The sequence below is a fragment of the Papio anubis genome, chromosome 2 (assembly GCF_008728515.1).
Source record: "Papio anubis isolate 15944 chromosome 2, Panubis1.0, whole genome shotgun sequence".
NCBI lineage: Eukaryota > Metazoa > Chordata > Mammalia > Primates > Cercopithecidae > Papio > Papio anubis.
This window is the reverse complement of record NC_044977.1, coordinates 108,380,686-108,404,289: the sequence shown is the minus strand read 5'-3', so window position 1 is coordinate 108,404,289 and position 23,604 is coordinate 108,380,686. Positions and strand designations below refer to the sequence as shown.

At 38.0% G+C, this 23,604-nt stretch overlaps 1 pseudogene across 1 annotated transcript; it reads right to left on the bottom strand.

Annotated features, from left to right (window-relative positions):
* Positions 1–13,265: 13,265 nt before the first annotated feature.
* LOC101021930 lies at positions 13,266–20,721 on the bottom strand (annotated as a pseudogene). Its single transcript, XR_002520204.1, has 2 exons — positions 20,712–20,721; positions 13,266–14,550 (listed from the first exon to the last, which is right to left on the bottom strand). The product of XR_002520204.1 is annotated as a eukaryotic translation initiation factor 4E pseudogene (transcript).
* Between the last annotated feature and the right edge of the window lie 2,883 nt (positions 20,722–23,604).

Sequence of the window (23,604 nt, the reverse complement as noted above, 5' to 3'; positions counted from 1 at the left end):
TAAGGTCTTTGTAAATTAAAGTACGTACTTTTTTAAGACATAATGCTATTGCACACTTAATAGACTATAGTGCAATGTAAAAGTAAATTTTATATGCGCTGAGAAACCAAAAAAACGTGTGCAACTGACTTTACTTTGGTATTTGTTTTATTGCAATGGTCTGGAACTAAACCCGCAATATCTCCAACGTATGCCTCTACTCTTTTGTTCAAGTTTTGGGGCATATCTTCTACAGGTTATTTCTCCCATAATTTTATCCTATATAGTCATTTTGTTTGGTGGGTTGGTTTTTTGTTGTTGTTGTTTGTTTTAATATTGAGGAATCCTCAAGATTTATGGTCTGCTATTACCGTTTTCTTGATAATAAAAATAAATCAGCATAGTTACTGACGTTTCAGTCTGAAATACTGTTTCTCTCTGTGGCATGTTTTTTGTTGTTGTTGTTGTTGTTTGTTTTTTTGTTTTTTGTTTTTTGGCAACAAGAGAGATGCGTGCTCAGGATACAACCTTAATAAAACCTCCCCAAATTGTCTTGAAAACCTGAAAGGTGGGAACACTACCTACCTCTCCGACTGGATGATTTTGCTCATTCTATGCTTCTTGAGGTCAGAGTTGATAATATCTACAAACTTGGGACTTACTTAACATGGTGTCTGGCTCATAAGAGGAATTCAATAAATGTTTATTGCATGATGAAAGGAAGGAAAGAAGGAAGGAAGAAAAGAAGAAAGGAATTTTAAGAATTATTTCTATTAGGGTTAACTCAACATGTTTTTATTGAGTATATTACTACATGCCAGGTCCCTCTAGGCACAAGTGTTATAAATCTGAGTAAAACACTTTTCTTGCCCTCCTAAAGCATGTGTGTATAAGCAGGGGAAGATTAGAAGCATTCTTCCTAAAGTCTAAGGTTAATATCCTCAGGAAAAACAAAAAAAGATATAAATATATTGTAACTAAATCAGGCTTTAGAGGAGAACAGAGAAGGTAATTACTTGGTAATTTGGACAAATAGAGAAGCTTATTTCTAGGTGACTAAAACTAGAGGTAGAGGGGGAGAGAACAGAGGTCTAAACCATATGTTTTATTATAGGCACAGGAAAGGTTTTGCAGATGTATCGCCAACTTTTCCATATACTCTCAGTCATAAAAAGGAGCAATAACTGCATATTTTTAAAAGATGATTTAAAAGTAAAGTTTCTTGGAAATACAGATGACAAATAAAGTATAGCAGGCAAAAATTATTTCAAATATTAAAATAATCTTTTGAACTTTGTTAATTTTAAAGTAAATTTTGCTTTTGAACACATTAGGCTCGTGCTTTGAGGAAAGTGGTTTAAAATTAGCAAGCAAGAGGTTTGCTTTTCTGGTGGGTGCTCCATTCTGGAAAACTTAATAGCTCACTTCTGTTCTCCACCATGCATAAATTCTGCAGCGTGAACAGTTCTCACTGGCGTAGCCTGACACAGGAGCAGGGGCAGGATGCCTGCAACCAGGATACTGGGAAGCGACAGGAGGGATGGAGGATAAAAGGAAAGCAGGCAGCAGGGAGGCCAAGAGAAGAGAGATTGATCTTATGATCTAAAAGGTGACAATGCATTAAATTCTAAAAGTATGTTTTCCAACATCCTCCAAATGTTGCCTTCTTATGTTCTATGGCATGTGAGATTGGGTTCTTTCTGATAAATAAGCCTACCTGCATGCACAGCCAGACACTGTAAAGCATGGCAGTGGGGCAGCATACAGAGCTGTCCAGCACGTGGCCATCTTTTTGCAGGATGGCGTGAGATGAGAACAGAGAAGAACTGTAGGTAGGGAGTAGTCTAAAGAACCAGCAGTGGGGACAAACACCCTGGAGAGTGTCATTAAGTTGCTTGACTTCTTTCTGCCTCAGCTTCCTCATTTACAAAATGGGGGTAATCACAGTAATTAGCTCTTACGATTGTGGACAGGATTAAACAAAATCACATACTTAAAACTCTCAGCATAGTTCTTGGCACACAGCGAATATTTGATAGTGTACTCTTTTTATGATGATTAATTTCTTCATACCACCCAGCTGCAATACCTTAAACAGGTCATTCTTAAAGCTGCTGTCTGGTGATCCCCAAAGGTTCTGAGACCCTCTCAGGGGGTCCACGAAGTCAAAACAATTTTTGTATAGATATTATTTTCAAAATAATAATATGTTCATAACAATAAAAAATATGACTTGCCTTTTTATTCTCATTCTGGCATGAATGCACAGTGAAGTTTTCCAGAGGCTGCATGATATATCATGCCACAGGAGATTGAATGCAGGGGCAGATATGAGAATCTAGCTTCTTTCTGTGAAGTCAGGCATTAAAGAGATTTGCAAAAATGTAGAACAATGTAACCCTTCTGACTAAATGTTTTTGTTTTAGAAAAGTATAGTTACTTTTTACAAAAATATGTTACATGCACTGCTAGGGAAGCTGAGGCAGGAGAACTGCTTGGACCCGGAAGGTGGAGGTTGCAGTGAGCCGAGACTGTGGCACTGCACTCCAGCCTGGGCGACAGAGCAAGATTCCTCAAAAAACATAAAATGAAATAAAATAAAAAAGTTTACATGTAATTAGTTTATTACTATTTTTAATGAATTAGTAAACAAACATTTTATAAATTACGGATCACAAGGTCAGGAGATCGAGACCATCCTGGCTAACACGGTGAAACCCCGTCTCTACTAAAAAATACAAAAAACTAGCCGGGCGAGGTGGTGGGTGCCTGTAGTCCCAGCTACTTGGGAGGCTGAGGCAGGAGAATGGCGTAAACCCGGGAGGCGGAGCTTGCAGTGAGCTGAGATCCGGCCACTGCACTCCAGCCTGGGCAACAGAGTGAGACTCCGTTTAAAAAAAAAAAAAAAAAAATTTCTTACTTTAAATTTCTAGTACTGTAAATATAAATATATGGAACCTACATAAATAAAATCTCTTTGGAATCCTTAATAATTTTTACGAGTGTAAAAGGGTCCTGAGACCAAAAATTTTCAGAACTTCTGCCTTAAATCACACAGGTAATCATTAGTATAATTCCTTTTTTCTCTATTTTTATTGATTTTTAAACTTTATTATTTACAAAGGCGATGGGAAGATTTAAAGTATAAAAATAAGTGAAAAGAAGGATTAAACATCCTATAATCAAACCACTCAGTGACAGTCATTATTAATATGTTGGCCTATATACTTCTGGTGTTTAATTCATGAGTATATCATGCACACATAATTAAAATAGAATAATATGGGACATAATGTTTTGGGACTTTTTTATTCAAAATATATCATAAAATCAACCTATGTCATTAGCTGTTTTTCTACAATATCCTTTATAATGACTGCATTCTCATTTATTTAATTAAGCTCCTATTTTGGGCTATTTATGTTGCTCACTTTTTTTTAACGTTATGCAGAATGTTACAGTGAACATCCTTTATATGCATACTTAACGATTTCTTAGAATGAATTCCTAGAAGCAGAATTGTTGCATCAAGGATACGCCTTTTATTTATTTATTTATTTTTAGACGGAGTCTCTCTCTGTCACCAGGCTAGAGTGCAGTGGTGAGATCTCGGCTCACTGCAAGCTCTGTCTCCCGGGTTCAAGCGATTTTCCTGCCTCACCCTCCAGAGTAGCTGGACTACAGGTGCACGCCACCACGCCAGGCTAATTTTGGTATTTTCGGTAGAGACGGGGTTTCACTATGTTGGCCAGGATGGTCCCGAGCTCTTGACCTCGTGATCTGCCCACCTCGGCCTCCCAAAGTGCTGGGATTACAGGCGTGAACCACCGGAGTCTCACTCCGTTGCCCAGGCTACAGTGCAATGGCGCAATCTCGGCTCACTGCAACCTCCGCCTCCTGGGTTCAAGGATTCTCATGTCTCAGTTTCCCGAGTAACTGGGATTACAGACACGCACCACCACGCCCTGCTAATTTTTTTGTATTATTTTTAGTAGAGACGGGTTTTCACCATGTTGGCCAGGCTGGTCTCCCATACCCGACCTCAGGTGATTCGCTCGCCTCGGCCTCCCAGAGTGCCGGGATTACAGGCGTGAGGCACCGTGCCTGGCCAGGATATCCATATTTTAAGGTTCCTAATATCTGTTGCCAAATCACTCTTCAGAAATGTTGTACAAGCACATATATAGGCAGTTTATAATTGACATCCTTGCATTATTTCATATCTTTGCCAATCTGATAGATTTAAAATACCTCATTTTTATGATTTATATTTGTTGGATTACTAGCCTGTTTGATTATTTTTTCATATTTATCCTGGCTTTTTATAGTTTACTTTCTGTAACATGCTTATTAGAATAATGCATTTTTATCGAATTGATGTAACTTCTAAAAGTTGCTCAGTTCCCTCAAGTATTATATACTGGGTTACACACTGGCTTATTAAACACCAGTGATTACATAGTTGTATAATGTTTAATATCTTTATAAATATAAGCGAAATCCTGTTGGGTAAATTCAGTTGCTGCAAACCCTCCTCACTGTGTTTTATCTCTATGAAAATTTGAATATCAAAGAATCAGGTAACCATCATTTATATGATCTAAAAATTAGGAGCATGTAATGGAACGGTACAAAATTACAAAATGCTATTTAAAAGTAAGTAAAATTATTTTTTATTTTTAAAAATTATTTTTCAATATTTGAAAATATTCAAAAGCAAATAAAAATAAATATTTTTTAGTTAAATATTTTTTGGTCACAAATAGTTTCCCAAGCCTAGCATGATATTAGCCAAATCAGGCAAAACTCCCACGAATGTTAACTAATGAGAAGAGGAACCATGCCTGTGTGGCACAGGAAAGAGAAAGACGGCTAAGGATAGGATACTGCAGGGATAGAGAGGGCTGGACAGGGCCACCTGGGGCCCCGGCAGACCGTGGTGTTCACAAGTGCTGGATGCGTGTGGGCTGAAACAAAAAAGTGTCAGGCAGTGTGTTAGTCTAAAGTTGGGCTGGCTACAGCCTTTTAGTCCCAGCATGCATACCCTCTTCTCTCTCCTCAACCCCTCCCTATCCACTATCTGAGGCCAAAGTAAGAGAGACAGGACTCATGGAGAAGAAGCCGGAAATAGCTGAGCAGAGCAATAGCCCCCAGATTAGCAGGCTGGGGTTCAGTCCCGTGAAAGGCTCCAACAGGAAGAAAAATCCATGCTGATTGTATGGCTCAGTCCACGCAACAGAGGCAGAAGACTTCTATGGAGCTCAGTTTGTGCCTCACACCAAGTCAACAACAGCAGGCTCCAAAGATCCTCCCTGTCCTTGTTAAGAAGAGCTAAACAAGTAGGTTAGACCAAGGCTGTAGCTGCAAAGAGCTGAGCAAGGAACAGACCAACTGAATACCAGCTGCTTCTAACTGTAATACCATTCATCTCACTCTGTCCCTGAAACTCCAGGCAGAATCCTGCACACAGTGGGGCCTGCACATATTTGATCAGTATTCTTAAGAATTTTTGTGAACTCTTTAAAACAAGGATTTTGTTTACTAAAAATAGTGGGAAAATAAAAGTTACTCCCACTTATGTCACTGATCATTTTATCTAAAGTGGGGCCTGCAAATATTTGATCAGTATTCATAAGAATTTTTGTTAACTCTTCAAAACAAGAATTTTTTTTTTTTTTTTTTTTTTTACCAAAAATAGTGGGGAAATTAAAAGCTTTACTCCCATTTATTTCAATGGTCATTTCATCTGCTTAAGTTTCCTACTGGGAATCCTAGTAAATATTTAAGCCATTCCGATCTACCTTGCCAGTTGCTACTTAGGGAGAATTAAGCAGTGGATTACAAGAATGGTTTCTTCAGAAGCTTTGAAGTCTACTGTTTTAGGCTTTACAATCACAGGAATGTCTCATCCACTTCCCCTTCTCCTTTCTTTTTTAATCTTTTGTTTTTTTAAAAAAATAGCTATAAACACACCAACCTATGTTGCTATAATGATTTTCTTAGTGAACACTGTAGTTAAGGTTATATGCAGACTTTTATTATAATCCCTCATCTTCACTAGTTCCCAAGTTTTTGAACACATCCCTTTACCGTAAAACTTTCCAGGCTTTGTTCCTCGTTCAGATAAGCTTTAAACTCAGTCTGTTCAGCTACTTCTGAGAAGGGGGCAAACAAGAGTGTAATGTTTTGCCCATGGGTATTGGAAAGCCTAATTTACAAAAGTTGACATATTCAGCAGCACCACTCATTACTTGGGAAAATGTCATCATCCAGGGAATTATCAAAGAATCAAAAGAACAGGAGAGAGCAGTTAAATGATATGTAAAAGGCCAACCAATTTGGCTCCTACTCAGACATCGCAATTCAAAATATCTGAAAACCAGCCTATTGATAAGTGGATATTCCATATATCAGAATTTTCTACTCTAAGAATGAATATCATTAACTTGAGTTATTTTAATGTACTTGAGAGTAGTTTTTGTGCACAGCTACTACTCTTCAGTGGTTTACTTTGGTTTAAAAATTAATCTTCAATTCACTATGGTTACAAAATCAAAACTTCCTTAAGATTTTACATTTACCACATAAAACTTATAAGCCTAATATATTTTAGCAAACATTTTAAGGGCCTTAAATTAATATTTTGTCCTACCTACAAAATGGATTAAATACCTTAAAATATTCTTAATTATATTTCCTAATTCAATATATTCAATTTTCCTTTAATTATAGCTTTTTTGACTCAATAAGCTTTTCCAAAATGTTTAAATAAATCATATAAATATAACAAATAAATTTAACTTAAAAATCTCAAATCCAAGCCAATTACTTAATTCCACATTTAAAAGTTGAATCATAAGTCTGTCATTTACTCTAAGAAGCCAAAGTTTCTTAAACAAACTATAAATGCCTGAATTAATAACCAGCACAGATTTTTTATGCAAAAATGTCAATACTATGAGTTTGGATTTTATAAACACTGTGTATTTAATTCTGTATTGAGGGGAGTTAAATCTTGTTTACTGGATAATAAGTAATTATGTCATCCTAAGCAAATTTTAGGATTACTTCTCAGTTCCTCAAGACCCTTGTCTGCTTCCATCATGCCAATAATTCTTTTCTGAGTTATTTTCTTCATTTCTTTCTTTTTTTCTTAGTTATAGCACCTGCCTGCTGCTACCCAAAATCCACAATTACCATTAATATCTTAATGCAAAGCAATTTAGCCATTCTGGCTAAATTTCTCCTAATTGGAACTAAACAGGTCTTCTTTTCCGTCTCAAAATTTCTACTAAATTTTGTAATGTAATAAGCCTTAAAAAAAAAAAAATCCAGTGGTCTTTGAGATATCTGGTGCCTTAACTAATGCTCCTGATCTAACATGTGGAAGCAGAGTAAGATATTTCATTCTAAATAGCATTTATCTTCCTTCCAGGTTAATTAAGTGTTAAGCCTCCTAAGGACAAAGATTATAATTTTTACTCTTTTTTATTTTTATTACTTACTTATTTTTACAGACAGGGTCTCACTATGTTTTCCAGGCTGGAGTGCACTAGCTACTCACAGGCACAGTCACAGTGTGCTGCAGCCCTGAACTCCCGGCACCAAGTGATTCTCCCACCTCAGACTCGTGCGTAGCTGGGACTACAGGCACATGCTACCACACCTGACTTTACTCTCTTTTCAACTCCGCACACACAATGGTCTTCTAACAGTGTTTCTGTTGATTCATGGGGGCCCAGAAATCATGCTGGTGTCCTACATAGTGGTATCTTTTGAGAGGAAGTGCAGAAAATTAAAGTACAAAGTTTTTGCTACTCATTCCATTGAGAAGTGGAGTCTATTTCCCCTCCCCTTGAATCTGGGCTGACCTTAGTCACTTATTTGACCAACAGAGTAGAGTAAAGGCAAAGTTAGGCCAGCTTCAAGGCTAGGCTTTCAGAGGATTGGTAGCTTCTGCCTTGCTCCCTTGGAGCCCTGTGACATTGTGATATAAGATGGCATACATATTTGGTCTCTGACGCCGGTCACTCTGGCACGAGCTTCTAAACCCTTGTACTTTCCTGCATAATCAGGGTGCTAAGGGACGCATTTGTTCTAATATTTGGTCTTTGACCCCAGTTCTTGACACAGAGCTTCTAATCTCTTGGAATTTTGTGGGTGCTAGGAGCATTTTTTTTGGTGCCTTTTGGTGGGCTCCTGAATGTGTGCTAACCCATGGTTAATGGGAATAACCCATGATTAGAAGCTTGAACTTTCAGCCCCACACCTCATTATCTAGGATGGGGAGAGGGGCTGAAGATTGAGTTAACAGTCAATTATGCCTACATAATATAGCCTCCATAAAAATCCCAGAACTTTAGCACTCAGAGAACTTCCAGGAGGCTGAACATATGGAGGTCCTGGGAGGAAAGTGCACTTAGAGAGTGCATGGAAGTTCCTCACCCCTCTCTAAATACCTTGCCCTGTGCATTTCTTTCATCTGCCTGTTAACCTGTATCTTTTGGTGTATTCTTTATAACAAATCAGTAAATGTAAGTTAACCACTTTCCTGAGTTCTGTGAGTCACTCTAGCAAATGTTCAAACCCAAGAAGGGGGTTGTGGAAAACTCCAGTTTGCAACCACGGCAGACAGAAGTTGTGGGTAACCTGGGAACCTACTACTTATGATTGGCATCTGAAGTAGGGGCAGTCTTGTGAGACTGAGCCATTAACCTATGGGATCTAATGTTATCTCCAGGTAGACGGTTTCAAAACTGAGTTGAGTCCTAGGGCACTCAGTTGGTGTCCACGGGATAACTGCTTGGTTTAGGAAAACTCCCACATTTTGGTGACCAGAGATATTCTATGTTGATAGTATAACAGGAGAAAACAGTTGGGAGTTTTCCTATTATATACCACTACCAACAAAAAGCCTGAATTCCCTGAGGCTGCTATAAACTGAGGAAGCTCAAGTCACGTGAAGAGGTCACACACGGGTGCTCTGCCCAACGGTCACCCTCACTACTGGATGTTTGAATGAATTATCTTGTACATACAGCTCAGTCAATACTTCAGAAGACTCTAGTTGATCTCTGACTGTAATTACATGAAAGATCCCAAGCAAGAACCATCCAGCTGAGCACAGTCAACCCACAGAAATATGAGCAATAATAATATAATGTTTTTGTGAGCCATTACACTGTGGGGTGGTTTTACTAGGAAGCAAGATATAATTGGCATAACAGATAATCATGACTATGGTTTTGGGATTTTAAAAATTTATTTTTAATTGATACATAATAATTGTACACATTTATGGAGTACATGTAATAATTCAATATATGTAACAATGTTTAGTGATCAAATCAGAATAATTAAGATATCCATTACTTCAAACATTTATCATTTCTGTGTTGAGAATGTTCAAATTTCTCTCTTCTCGCTATTTTGAAATATACAACAAATTATTGTTAACTATGGTCACCCCACTATGCTATATGTAGAATACTAGAACTTATTTCTTCCATCTAACTGTAATTTTGTACCTCTTAATAAACTTCTCCTTACTCCTCCTCCCTTCGCAGCCTCTAGTAACTATTATTCCAGCCTCTACATCTATAAGATCAATTTTTTTAGCTCCCATATATAAGTGAGCACATGTGGTATTTTTCTTTCTGTGCCTGGCTTTTTTCACTTAAAATAATATCCTCCAGGTTCATCTATGTTGCCACAACTGCAAATGAGAGAATTTCATTCTTTTTTTATGGCTAAATCATATTCCATTGCATATATATATATACACACACACACATATATATATACACACCACCTTTTCTTTATCCATTTATTTGTTGATAGACACTTACGTTGATTCCATATCTTAGCTGGGATATAATACTGCAATAAACTTAGGAGTGTAGCTATCTCTTCTATCTCTTCAATGTACTGATTTCCTATCATTTGGATATACCCAGTAGTGGGATTACTGAATTATATGGTACTTCTATTTTTAGGTTTTTTTTGAGGAATTTCCTCACTGTTTTTTTAATGGCTGTACTAATTTACATTCCCGTCCATCCGTGTATAAGAGTTTCCCTTTCTCTTCATCCTCACCAGCATTTGTTATTTTCTGTCTTTTTGATAACAGCCATTTTAACTGGAATGAGATAATAGATTATTGTGGTTTGATTTGCATTTCTCTGATGATCGGTGATGTCAAGCATTTTTTCACGTACCTGTTGGCCACTGTATGTCTTCTTTTGATAAATGTCTATTCAGATTACATGCAAATTTTTAATAGGATTATTTTGATTTTTTGCTGTTGGGTTGTTGGCTGTTGGTTCTTGGTTGTTAAGTTTCTTATATATTTTAAATATTAATCCTTTGTCAGATGGATAGTTGGCAAATATTTTCTCCTATTCTGTGTATTGGCTCTTCGCCCTGTTGTTTCCTTTGCTGTGCAGAAGCTTTTTAGCTTGATGTAATCTTACTTGTCTATTTTTGCTTTTGTGGGCTTTTATCGTCTTACTCAAAAAATATTTGCCCAGACCTATGTTCTGAAGCATTTCCCCAATGTTCTCTTCTAATAGTTCCATAGTTTCAGGTCTTACATGTAAAATCAACTCTAGCCTAATTTTGTATATGGTGAAAGACAGGGGTCTACTTTTGTGCTACTGCATATGGATATCCAGTTTTCCTAGCATTATTTATTGAAGAGACCATCTTTTCCACAGTGAGTGATTTTGGTACATTTGTCAAAAATCAGTTGGCTGTCAATGCATAGATTTATTTCTGGATCCTCTATTCTGTTCCACTGGTGTATGTGTCTGTTTTTATTCCAGTATTATGTGATTTTGGTTACTATAGCTTCGTAATATATTTTGAAGTCAGGTAGTGTGCTGTCTCCAGCTTTGTTCTTTTTGTTCAGAATAGCTTTCGCTATTCAGGGTCATATGTGGTTCCTTACAAATTCTAGAATTGTTTTCTGTAAAGAATGTCATTGGAATTTTGATAGGGATTGCAGCGAATCTGTACAGTATAGGCATTTTAACAATATTAATTGTTCTGACCCATAAACATGAAATATCTTTCCATTTTTTGCATGTCCTCTTTAATTTTTCATAAGTGTTTTATAGTTTTTATTGTAGAGATCTTTCATCTCTTCAGTTAAATTTATTCCTAGAAATTTTGTTTGTTTGGTAGCTGTTGTAAATGGAATTGCTTTCCCGATTTCTTTTTCAGATCGTTTGCCATTGCTGTATCGAAACGCTGTTGATTTTTGCACCCTGATTTTGTATCTTGAAACTTTACTGAATTTGTTTATTAGTTGTAAGAGTTTTTGGTGAATTTTTAGGCTTTTCTGCAAACAAGACAATTTGACTTCCTCCTTTCCAATTTGGATGCCCTTTATTTCTTGCTCGTGCCTAACTGCTCTGGCTAGAACTTCTACCACCATGTTGAATAAAGGTGGTAAAAGTGGGCATTCTTGTGTTGTTCCAGATCTTAGAGAAAAGGCTTTTTTTCCCATTTGGTATGATGTTATATATGGATTTATTATATATGGTATGCATTGTTTTGAGATATGTTCCTTCTATAACGAATTTGAGACTTTTTATTGTGACACAATAATGAATTTTATCAAATTCTTTTTTTGCATCTGTCGAGATTATCATATAGCTTTTGTCCATTCTGTTGAAGTGATGTATCACATCTATTGATTTGCATATGTTAAACCAGCCTTGCATCCTTGGGGTAAAACCCCCTTGATCATAGTGTATAATCTTTTTCATGTGCTGTTGGATTTGGTTTGCTAGTATTCTGTTAAGAATTTTTACATTGGTGTTCACCAGAGATATTGGCCTATAGGTTTGTTGTTGTTGTTGTTGTTGTTGTTGTTGTTGTTGTTGTTGTTTTGCGGTTGTTGTGTCTTTGTCTGGTTTTGTTATCAGGGTAACACTGGCCTCCCAGAGTAAGTTTTGAAGAATTCCCTCTCCTTCGATTTTTTGGAGTAACTTGAGAAGAATTGGAATTAGTTTTCTAAAAGTTTGGTAGAATTTAGCAGTGAAGCTGTTTAGTCCTGGATTTCTCTTTGTTAAAAGATGTTTTATTACTGATTCAATCTTGTTACTTGTTATTTATCTGCTCAATTTTTCTCTTTCTTCATGATTCTATCTTGGTAGATTGTATGTGTCCAGAAAGTGATTCATTTCTTCTAGGTGTTCCAACTTGTTGCCATATAGTTGTTTGTAATCGTCTCTAATTATCCTTTATATTTCTGTGGCATCAGTTGTAATGTCTCTTTTATCATCTCTGATTTTATTCATTTGAATCTTCTCTCCATTATTCTCACTTTCTAGCTAAAAGTTTAGTGATTTTGCTTATCTTTTCAAAAAACAACTATTGAGTTCATTTATCTTTTGTATTTTTATCTCCGTTTCATTTACTTCTGCTCTGATCTTCATGTTTCTTTTCTTCTAATAATTTTTCATTTGATTTGTTTTTGCTTTTCCATTCTTGAGGAAATGGAAATCATTAGGCTGTTTATTTGAAATATTTCTATTTTTTATGTATTTGTTTATTGCTGTAAACTTCCCTCCTAGGGCTACTTTTGCTGTATCCTATAGGTATTTGTATATTCTGTTTCCATTTTCATTTGTTTCAAAATGTTTTTAAATTTCTTTATTAATTTTTTGATTGACCCATTGGTCATTTCCAAGCATGTTGTTTATTTTCCATGTATTTGTATAGTTTCCAAAATTCCTTTTGTTATTGATGTTTAGTTTTGCTCTACTGTGATCAGAAAATATAACTGTTATTATTTGAATTTTTTAAAATTTTTCTAAGCCTTATTTTGTGTCATAACAATGTTCCACGTGCTGATGAGAAAATGCATATTCTGCAGCTATTGGATGAGATATTCTGTAAATGTCAGGGCCACTTGGTCTAGAGTGTAGTTTCACTCTAATGTTATATTTTTATTTTCTGTCTGAATGATATGTTGTTTGCTGTAAGTGAGGTGGTGACACTCCCTATTATTATTGTATTGCCAGTCTATCTCTTCCTTTAGATCTATTAATATTTGCTCTAAATATTTAGGTGTTCAGTGTTGGATGCATAGATATTTACAATTGTTGTATCACCTTGCTGAATTGCTCCCTTTACCATATATAATGACCATCTTTATCTCTTTTTACAATTTTTGACTTAAAATTCATTTTATGTAAGTATAGCTACTCCGCCTTTTTTGGAGGGGTTTTATTTGCATAGAATGTATTTTTCTATCTCTTCATTTTCTTTTATTTTTCGCACAAAACTAATGTTTATTCCACCTTTGTGTCGTATTCCTGTATCCTTCACCAATGTTACATGAGGAAAAGAACAAAAGCAAAACAAATGAAAAACTGAAATCAGAATCACTGTTATCAAGTAGAAAAACAAATAAGTTATAATCTAGTAGTCATCAGCAAGAGTATAGCAAAGACAATGCTATAAAAAGAAACAAAGAAAATTGCTAGAAAACTATATGCATCATAATCTTTCAAACCAGCAAAATATGCTCCTGCATACAATAGAACATCAACAGTATTTTTTGTGTGTGTAAAGTATAAAAATGCCAAGTTGTTTTTTGAATATTGTGGATAGGTAAAATGTATATGTAATTAATGGTAATTCTACTGAACTATTACAGAGTGGGCCAGGAACACATTTATGGATTCTGGGGATGTGTACTGTAATTCTTTGATTGGGATAGTGGACACACTAGTCAAAAAAAAAAAAAAAAAAAAGCACCCAAGTACAAGACAAAGGCGAATGAGACTTCTCTTATATCTTAGCAACATTTAGATGGAAGTCAAATTTAAATGCAATCCACTCTGCTTTTTGAAGAGGCTTTGGTTCGGCTCCCAAATCTCAACTGCTTGACACGGTCTCCTATGAGAATACTCAGAAGGTGTCTACTTAAACAACAACCTATTTTTAGTGGTGGAGTGGCTCTTAGTAGCTCTGTCTGCGTGGGACTGACAACCAATCACTATCTTTGGAGGAAGCCCTAACCTTTTCTTGCATACCCTCCCTATATGTGTAACAGCTTTTCTCTTATCACATTCAGTAGTCCATACTGCTATATTATCACCTTTAGCTCTAACGTTAATAACAGCGCCACATACATCATTACTGTAGTCATCAAAAGATTCTCCAATAAGGCGCAGCAGTGTCTCTAGCCAAAAGTGATCGAGGTCACTTCATCTCTGCTATTTGTTCAGTGTAATTAGCCATCATCCTCCCAGTTTGTTTTTCTCATGTTGCCACATAGGCTCAATACCACCCTTAAAAAGTGAGTAGTCACAGCCAGCTATTAAATTATGAGACAACTGGATATGGTTGTACAGAGCCCAAAGTCTTCAACAGTATCAAACTCAGAGATCAGCCACAGGTTTGCTTGCCAAGTTTTGCTTTTATCATTTAAAAAAAACCAGAGGGCCCATCTGTTCTGTAGAGGATGTTTAATATAGTGTTCTGGGGTAGCAACCTCCTGAATAGCTTCTGTTTTCTCCTCTTCTGTAATCGCAGGATTAGAAGTAGGGGTTTTTCCTGTTCAATAGTCACCATCTTTGATCGATCTCTCTCTCTCTTCATTTTCAATCTGTGTGTGTCCTTACAGGTAAGGTAGAGCCTCTTGTAAGCAGTATATATTTGGGTGTTTTTCTCTTTTTTTCTTTTTTTAATCCTTTCAATTACTCTACCCTTTTTTATTTTTATTATTTTTTTTTGAGACAGAGTCACACTCTGTCGCCCAGGCTGGAGTGGAGTGGCACCATCTCAGCTCACTGCAACCTCCACCTCCTGGGTTCAAGCGATTCTCCTGCCTCAGCCTCCCAAGTAGCTGGGACTACAGACACCCACCACCACACCCAGCTGATTTTTGTATTTTTAGTAGAGATGGGGTTTCACCATGTTGGCCAGGCTGGTCTCGAACTCCTGGCCTCAAGTGATCTGCCTGCGTTGGCCTCCCAAAGTGCTGGAATTACAGGCATTAGCCACCACGCCCAGCCTCCATTCAATTACTCTACACTTTTAACTGGAGAATTTAATCCATGTACATTATTATTTATTATTGATAGGTATGAACTTATTCTTTTCAATTTATTGATTTCTAGTTGTTTTGTAAATCTTTTGTTCACTTCTCCCTCTCTTGCTTTCTTCCTTGTGGTTTGATGGCTTTCTATAGTGGTATCCTTTGGTTCTTTTCTTTTTATCTTTTGTGTATCTATTATAAGCTTTTGCTTTGTGGTTTCCCTGAGGCTTACATAAAACATCTTATAACAGATTTATTTATGCTTAGAACAGCTTGATTTTGATTGTATACACAAACTCGCCACTTCTACTTCCCTTCTTCCCATGTTTTATGTTTTTGATTTCACACTATACATCTTTCTATAATATATTCCATAGGTAATTATCAAGCCTTTTAAAAATAATGTTGCCTTTTGACCTTTATAGTACAGATACAATCAATTTACTCACCACCATTATAGTATTAGAGTGTTTTGTATTGGACAACATACTTACTTTTACCAGTGAGTTTTATACTTTCATATGACTTTATGATACTAATTAGCATCCTCTTCCTTCAGCTTAAAGAACTTCCTTTAGCATTTTTTTGTAATGCAGATCTGGCATAATGAATTCTCTCAGATTTTGTCTGAGAAAGTTTTTATCACTCTTTTGTTTTTGAAAGACAAGATTGCCTGAATATAGTTTTCTTAACTGGCAGTCTTCTTCTTTTAGGATTTTGAATATATTATTCAATTCCATTCTGGTTTGCAAAGATTGTGCTGAGAAGTTCACTGATAGATTTATGGGAGTTCCTCTATATGTCACAATTTGCTTTTATTCTTGCTGCTTTCAGCACTGTCTCTTTGGCTTTGACTGTTGACAATTTGACTATGGTGTGTCATGGTGGGGATCTCTCTGGAGTTCTCTTACTCAATATCCTTACAGGGTTTTTCAATCTATCTTTCTAATCTATTTTCTAGACTTAGGAAGTTTTCTGCCATTATTTCTTTGAATATATTTCTGTTCCTTTCTCTCTCTCTTCTACTTCTGGCACACCAATGATGCATAAGTTGTTCTTCTTGACGGTGTTTGATAAGTCACTTTAAGCTGTCCTCACTCTTCTTCATTTGTTTTTCTTTTCTGCTCCTCAGATTGGATGATGTCCAGTAATCTGTTTTCAAGTTCACCAATCCTTTCTTCTGCTTAACCTAGTCTACTGCTACCATTGAACCCCTCCATTGAATTTCTCAGTTCAGTTATAGCGTTCTTCAGATCTTTCATTTCTGTTTAGTACTTTTTTATACGTTCTCTTTGTTGAAAATCTTTGTTCTTGTATCGCCGTCTTGATCTCTGTGAGCATCTTTATGATCATTATTTTCAATTTCCTGTCAGGTAAATCACAGAACTCCACTACATTTGGGTCAGTATTTGAAAATTTATCTTGTTCTATAGTTTGGAATACATTCCCTATTTCTTCATTTTACTTAATTCTCTGTGTTGGTTTCTGTACATTAGATAAGACACCTACCTCTCCATCTTGTTAGACTAAGCTTGTATGGAGAAGGTTTTCACCGATTAATCCAGCCAGAGATTTTAAGATGCCTCTCTAATTCTTGTGTTTGTCCAGATTGCTATCTCTGTTTTTGATGGTCCTTGATATGATTTAGCTGTGTTGCCACCCAAATCTCATCCTGAATTCCCATGTGTTCTGGGAGGGACCTGGTGGGAGGTAATTGAATCACTGGGGCAGTCTTTTCCCATGCTGTTCTCATGATAGTGAATAAGTCTCATGAGATCTGATGGTTATATAAAAATGGGAGTTTCCCTACACAAGCTGTCTTCTCTTGTCTGCTGCCATGTGAGATGTGCCTTTCACTTTCTGGCATGATTGAGAGTCTCACCAGCCACATGGAACTGTAAGTCCAATAAATCTCTTTCTCTTTTAGATTGTCCAGTTTCAGGTATGTCTTTATCAGCAGTATGAAAATGGACTAATACAGTAAAATGGTACCAGGATTGGGGCGCAGTTGAAAAGATACCTGAAAATGTGGAAGTGACTTTGGAACTGAGGAACAGGCAGAGGTTGGAACAGTTTGGAGGGCTCAGAAGAAGACAGGAAAATGTGGGAAAGTTTGGAACTCCCAAGAGACTTGTTGAATGGCTTTGACCAAAATACTGATAATGATATGGACAATGAAATCCAGGCTGAGTTGGTCTCAGATGGAGATGAGGAACTTGTTGGGAATTGGAGCAAAGGTGACTCTTGTTATGTTTTAGCAAAGAGACTGGCAGCATTTTGCCCCTGCCCTAGAGATCTGTTGGAACTTTGAACTTCAGAGAGATGATTTAGGGTATCTGACAGAAGAAATTTCTAAGTAGCAAAGCATTCAAGATGTGACTTGGTGCTGTTAAAGGTGTTCTGTTTTAAAAGGGAAACAGGGCATACAAGTTTGGAAAATTTGCAGCCTGACAATGCCATAGAAAAGAAAATCCCGTTTTCTGAGGAGAAATTCAAGCTGGCTGCAGAAATTTGCATAAATAACGAGGAACTGAATGTTAATCACAATGACAATGGGGAAAATTTCTCCAGAGCATGTCAGAGGTCTTCATGGAAACCCCTCCCATCACAGGCCCAGAGACCTTGGAGGAAAAAATGGTTTCCTGAGCTGGGCCTAGGGTCCCCATGTTATGTGCAGCATAGGGACTTGGTGCCCTGCACCCCAGCTACTCCACCCATGGCTGAAAGGGGCAAATGTAGAGCTTGGGCCATGGCTTCAGAGGGTGCAAGCCTCAAGCCTTGGCAGCTTCCACATGGTGCTGAGCCTATGAGTGCACAGAAGTTAAGAACTAGGGTTTGGGAACCTCCACTTAGCTTTCAGAATATGTATGGAAACGCCTGGATGCCCAGGCAGAAGTTTGCTGCAGGGGAAGGGCTCTCATGGAGAAACTCTGCTAGGGCAATGCAGAAGGGAAGGCCTACACAGAGTCCCTACTGGGGCACCAGCTAGTGGAGCTCTGAGAAGAGGGCCACGTCCTCCAGACCGCAGAATAGTAGATCCACTGACAGCTTGCACCGTGCACCTGGAAAAGTCACAGACACTCAATGCCAGCCTGTTAAAGCAATCGGGAAGGAGGCTGTACCCTGCAAAGCCACAGAGGCAGAGTGCCCAAGACCATGGGAACCTCTTGCATCAGTGTGGCCTGGATGTAAGACATGCAGTGAAAGGATATCATTTTGGAGCTTTAAGATCTGACTCCCCTGCTGGATTCTGGACTTTCATGCAGCCTGTAACCCTTTTACTTTGGCCAGTTTCTCCCACTTGGAATGACTGTATTTGTCCAATGCCTGTACCTATACCCCCATTATATCTAGGAAGTAACTAACTTGCTTTTGATTTTCCAGGCTTGTAGGTAACAGGGACTTGCCTTGTCAGATGAGACTTTGGACTGTGGACTTTTGAGTTAATGCTGAAATGAGTTAAGACTTTGGGGGACTGTTAGGAAGGCATGATTGGTTGTGAAATGTGAGGACATGAGATCTGGGAGGGGTCGGGGTGGAATGATGTGGTTCGACTGTGTCCCCACACAAATCTCATCTTGAACTTCCACATGTTGTGGGAAGGATCTGGTGGGAGGTAATTGAATCATTGGGGCAGGTCTTTCCTGTGCTGTTCTCATGATAGTGAATAAGTCTCACAAGATCTGATGGTTATATAAAAATGAGAGTTTCCTTGAATGAGCCCTCTTCTCTTGTCTGCCACCACGTGTGATATGCCTTTTACCTTCCACCATGATTGTGAGACCTCCCCAGTCACATGGAACTGTAAGCCCAATAAACCTCTTTTTTTTTTTTTTTTTTTTTTTTTGTAAATTGCCCAGGGTATGCCTTTATCAGCAATGTGAAAATGGACAAATACAGCCCCCTAAAATTTAGGATGTACCATGTCTTGTCAGTATCCCAAGACGAGTTTGAGGGAAGTCAGACTCTTTAGATGTAGCTGGAAAGCTTGGGGGATTGGGTGTGAGTTCCAAATCTTTCTGTCTCACAGTGAGGCTGGGTTCAGGTGTCTATATCCCACTCTCTCTAGACTAGTCCAGGAGAAGAGCTGTGGCAAATGCCTTGACTCACATTCAGGTTGCACCTTCTGATTCTGGAGAGATAGCTTCTGGGAGTAGGCCCGTCATACATCCACCTGTTTGTTTTCTATGGCCCTGGGTTACTTCAAATAGCAAAGTCCTCTGATCTTCCAAAGCAAGGTTGTTAAGGAAACAGTCCCTTGGGTGGGAGCTATGGAAGTTGTGGCACATGATGCCTGGCCAAACTCCTCCCAGAAAGACTGGATAGGCCTGAATTTATCTCTGTGGCAAGCCAGGGAAATAAGTGCCAAGCTCTGGTTTCAGCTAATGGAGAGGTACTGTTTGCTTGCCTCACAGGCTCCCTGATGCAAGTTTATTAGAGGCCAAGCTGTCAAGTAGTCACTGAGTGTGGGTGTGGTAAGCCCCTTATGAAGAGAAAGGGAGAGCTCCATGTGCCTGCTTCTTTCCTGCACTGCCCCAAGAGGTTATAGCCCCTGGAAGTATTTGGATGCCCATTTAAAATCACCTTTGTTCTGGGATCAGGGAAGACTCACATATGTTTATTTCCTTCTGTTCCCAGAGCTATTAGGTTTAGGATGGAGCCCTTCAATAGGAAGCTTTAACAATTTGGTGCTCTCAGTGTGTGTCCTAAACTCCTTCTGGTGGAGAAACAGGGAGTTAGCTGTACTTTTTTAGGCCGCTTCTCTGCACCACTCCAGAGGGATGAAGTCCCTGATGGTGCTTGCATGCATGTTTAAAGACACTATTTTTCTCTTGCTAACCAGGGAGATATGGGCATGCTACTCCCCTCTGCTCCAAGAGTCATGAGATTAATCATACAGTCTTTTAGGTGGATGTGGTAAAAGTTGAGGTGCTTAGTATGGGTGCAAACTCCTTCCAGACTGGTGGTGAGTTAATAATTGGCTGTCTCTTTAACTATACAATGCAAGTTAGCTTGAAGCCAGGCCACTTGCCTGCTTGGCAGCCACTGAAAGTGTTTTATGGTGAGAGTAGGCAACAGAGGGCTGTGGTTTTTAAAAGCCTCTTCTGTGCAATGCTCCTGGGAGATGAAATACCTGGAGGTGCCTGAAAATCTATATAAGACCACCACTTTATTTCCTATAGCCTGGGGGGACACGTGTGTGTCTAATCCCCACAGTGTATAAAACAACAGGGAGGCATGAGGTCAAGGTCCTCTGTGTGAGTCCAGACACTCTTCTCCACGGGAAGAAACTGGGTGTTGGAGACTCCTTTTTCCAATTTTATGGCATAGTGCCCAGGGTGAGGTCTGTGCCCAAGTGTGCCTGGGCGTCTCCTATCTGTTTTATGTTGTTTTCTTAGTTGCTCAGTGGATGGGAGTCTCTCAACTAGTCTCTGACTTTCTCTTAGAGGGAATTGATCCATGGATAGATGTTTCTTTGGTGCACCTGTGGGTGGAGGGCGAGTCAGAAGCTTCTGTTTGCCATGCTGGTGTTGTCACTCTCATGACTACAGTTTTAAACCTGAACCTTCGGCTTTACTTGAGCCAAAGCCAGTGCTGAGTTGTTGAAATATGCAACAGTATTATAGCACATTCAGAAAAACATTTGCTTTCACATGGCCTCTGGCATGTTTCATACCTTTATTCATAGCACCCTGGTAGCTGAAGTCTCTTTCTCTCCCTTTCTTTCTTTTCTTTCTATCATTTTAAAATCATTTTCTTTGGTTTTTATATCTTTCTTTCTTTCTTTTTTCTCTATACCTTTTTTATGTTTTCCTCTGCTTTCCATTCTCCCCTTTCTTCTGTGTCTCCTCCTTCTGTCGTTTGTTAGTATTTTCTTTTATGGAGACAATTCTAAGAAATCTATTTTTAAAGTAAGTGACATTAGCTCTAGCATTAACACTGTAGCTAGCATAAACTGAGAACATGTTAAATGCCAAAATTATCTCATTTATTCTTATTGTAACCCAATGAAATACGTGTAAATACTTTCAAGTTAAAGGAGAAAACCGAAGCTTGAATTATCATCTGGAATCCTTAAGTTAATCATTCCACAGAGCCATGATGGCATCTTGGATCCCCTGGTACAAGAAACAGCTTAGTTTCTTTATCCAGTTGGACTTGAAAGTTCTCAGTATTCTCTTTCCCATAGTGTATATTTACTTTTTTTTGTTTTGTTTTGTTTTTGAGATGGAATTTTGCTCCCATTGCCCAGGCTGGAGGTCAATGGCTTGATCCCATCTCACCGCAACCTCCACCTCCCGGGTTCAAGCGATTCTCCTGCCTCAGCCTCCCGAGTAGCTGGGATTACAGGCATGTGCCACCACGCCTGGCTAATTTGCATTTTTAGTAGAGACAGGGTTTCTGCATGTTGGTCAGGCTGGTCTCGAACTCTCATCCTAGGTGATCCACCTGCCTCACCCTCCCAAAGTGCTGGGATTATAAGTGTGAGCCATCACATCCGGCGTATATTTACTCTTTTAAAGGAATTGGCTCAAGACCATCTCACGTTGAGTCCAATGGGCTCCAGTATTTACCCTGTGGTAATTTTTTCAGTTCCTAAGTGTATATATTTAGCTTTTTAAAAGGCCTTTCATTGGTTCCCTGACCTATTGAGTAAGAGTTATTATGGTAAAAAGCACCAAGTGGAAGCTCCCATAATTTCAACCCATACTTTAGCTAAGATAGCAAACTAGATGCAACCGTTTGATCCAGCAATCATGTTTCTTGGTATTTATCCAATGGAACTGAAAACTCATGCCCACACAAAAACCTGCATATGAATGTTTACAGCAGCCTTATTTATAATTGCCAAAACTTGGAAGCAATAAAGATACCCTTCAATAGGTGAATGGATAAATAAACTGTGGTACATCCAGACAATGCAATATTATTTAGTGCTAATTAGATACATGCAAAGCACAGGTAGAAGAGAAAGCCTATAAAGATTTAGGGGTCTGACATATCAACAAATGTTTTTTCTTGTTATTTTATTATAAACATTTCAAACATACAGAAAAGTTGAAATGGTTTTACAGCGAACTTCTGAGTATTCACCATCTAGATTTTTATTGAGAATATTTAAATTTTAAAAATTTTTTAAACTTTTATTTCAATAGATTTTTGGGGAACAGGTGGTGTTTGGTTACATGAATAAGTTCTCTAGTGTTGATTTCTGAGATTTTGGTGCACTCATCACCCGAGCAGTGTTCACTGTGCCCAGTGTGTAGTCTTTTATCCCTAGCCACCCCCTACCCTTTCCCCTGAGTCCCCAAAGTGCAATGTATTATTCTTATGCTTTTTGCATCCTGATAGCTTAGCTCCCACATATGAATGAGAACATATGATGTTTGGTTTTTCATTCCTGAGTTACTTCACTTAGAATACTAGTCACCAATTCCATCCAGGTTGCTTCAAATGCCATTATTTCATTCCTTTTTATCGCCGAGTACTATTACATGGTATGTGTGTATATACACACACACACACATATATATACACACACACACATATATATACACACACACACATAGATATACCACATTTCCTTTATCCACTTGTTGATTGGCAGGCATTTGGGCTGGTTACATACTTTTGCAATCGCAAATTGTGCTGCTATTAACATGCATGTGCAAGCATCTTTTTCACATAATGGCTTCTTTTCCTCTAGGTAGATACCCAATAGTGGGACTGTTGGATCATATGGTAGTTCTACTTTTAATTCTTTAGGGAATCTCCACACTGTTTTCCATAGTGATTGTACTAGTTTACATTCCCACCAACAGTGTGAAAGTGTTCTTTCTACTGCATCCAGGCCTACATCTATTTTTTTTTTTTTTTTTTTTTATTATGGCCATTCTTGAAGGAGTGACGTGGTATCACATTGCAGTTTTGATTTGCATTTCCCTGATAATTAGTTGTATTGAGCATTTTTGCATTTGCTTGTTGGCCATTTGTGTATCTTCTTTTGGGAATTGTTTATTCATGTCCTTAGCCCTCTTTTTGATGGGATTGTTTGTTTGTTTGTTTCTTGCTAATTTGTTTGAGTTTGTTGTAGATTCCGGATATTAGTCCTTTGTCAGATGTATAGATTGTGAAGATTTTCTCCCACTCTGTGGGTTGCCGGTTTACTCTGCTGATTATTTCTTTTGCTGTGCAGAAGCTTTTTAGTTTAATTAAGTCCCATCTATTTATCTTTGTTTTTGTTACATTTGCTTTTGGGTTCTTGGTCATAAAATATTTGCCTAAGCCAGTGTCTAGAAGGGTTTTTCCAATGTTATCTTCTAGAATCTTTATGGTTTCAGGTCTTAGATTTCAGTCTTTGATCCATCTTGGTTGATTTTTGCATAAGGTGAGAGATGAGGATCTGGTTTCATTCTTCTACATATGGCTTGCCAATGCTCCCAGCACCACTGGTTGAATAGGGTGTCCTTTTCCTACTTAATGTTTTTGTTTGCTTTTTCGAAGATCAGTTGGCTGTAAGTATTTGGGTTTATTTCTGGGTTCTCTATTCTGTTCCATTGGTCTATGTG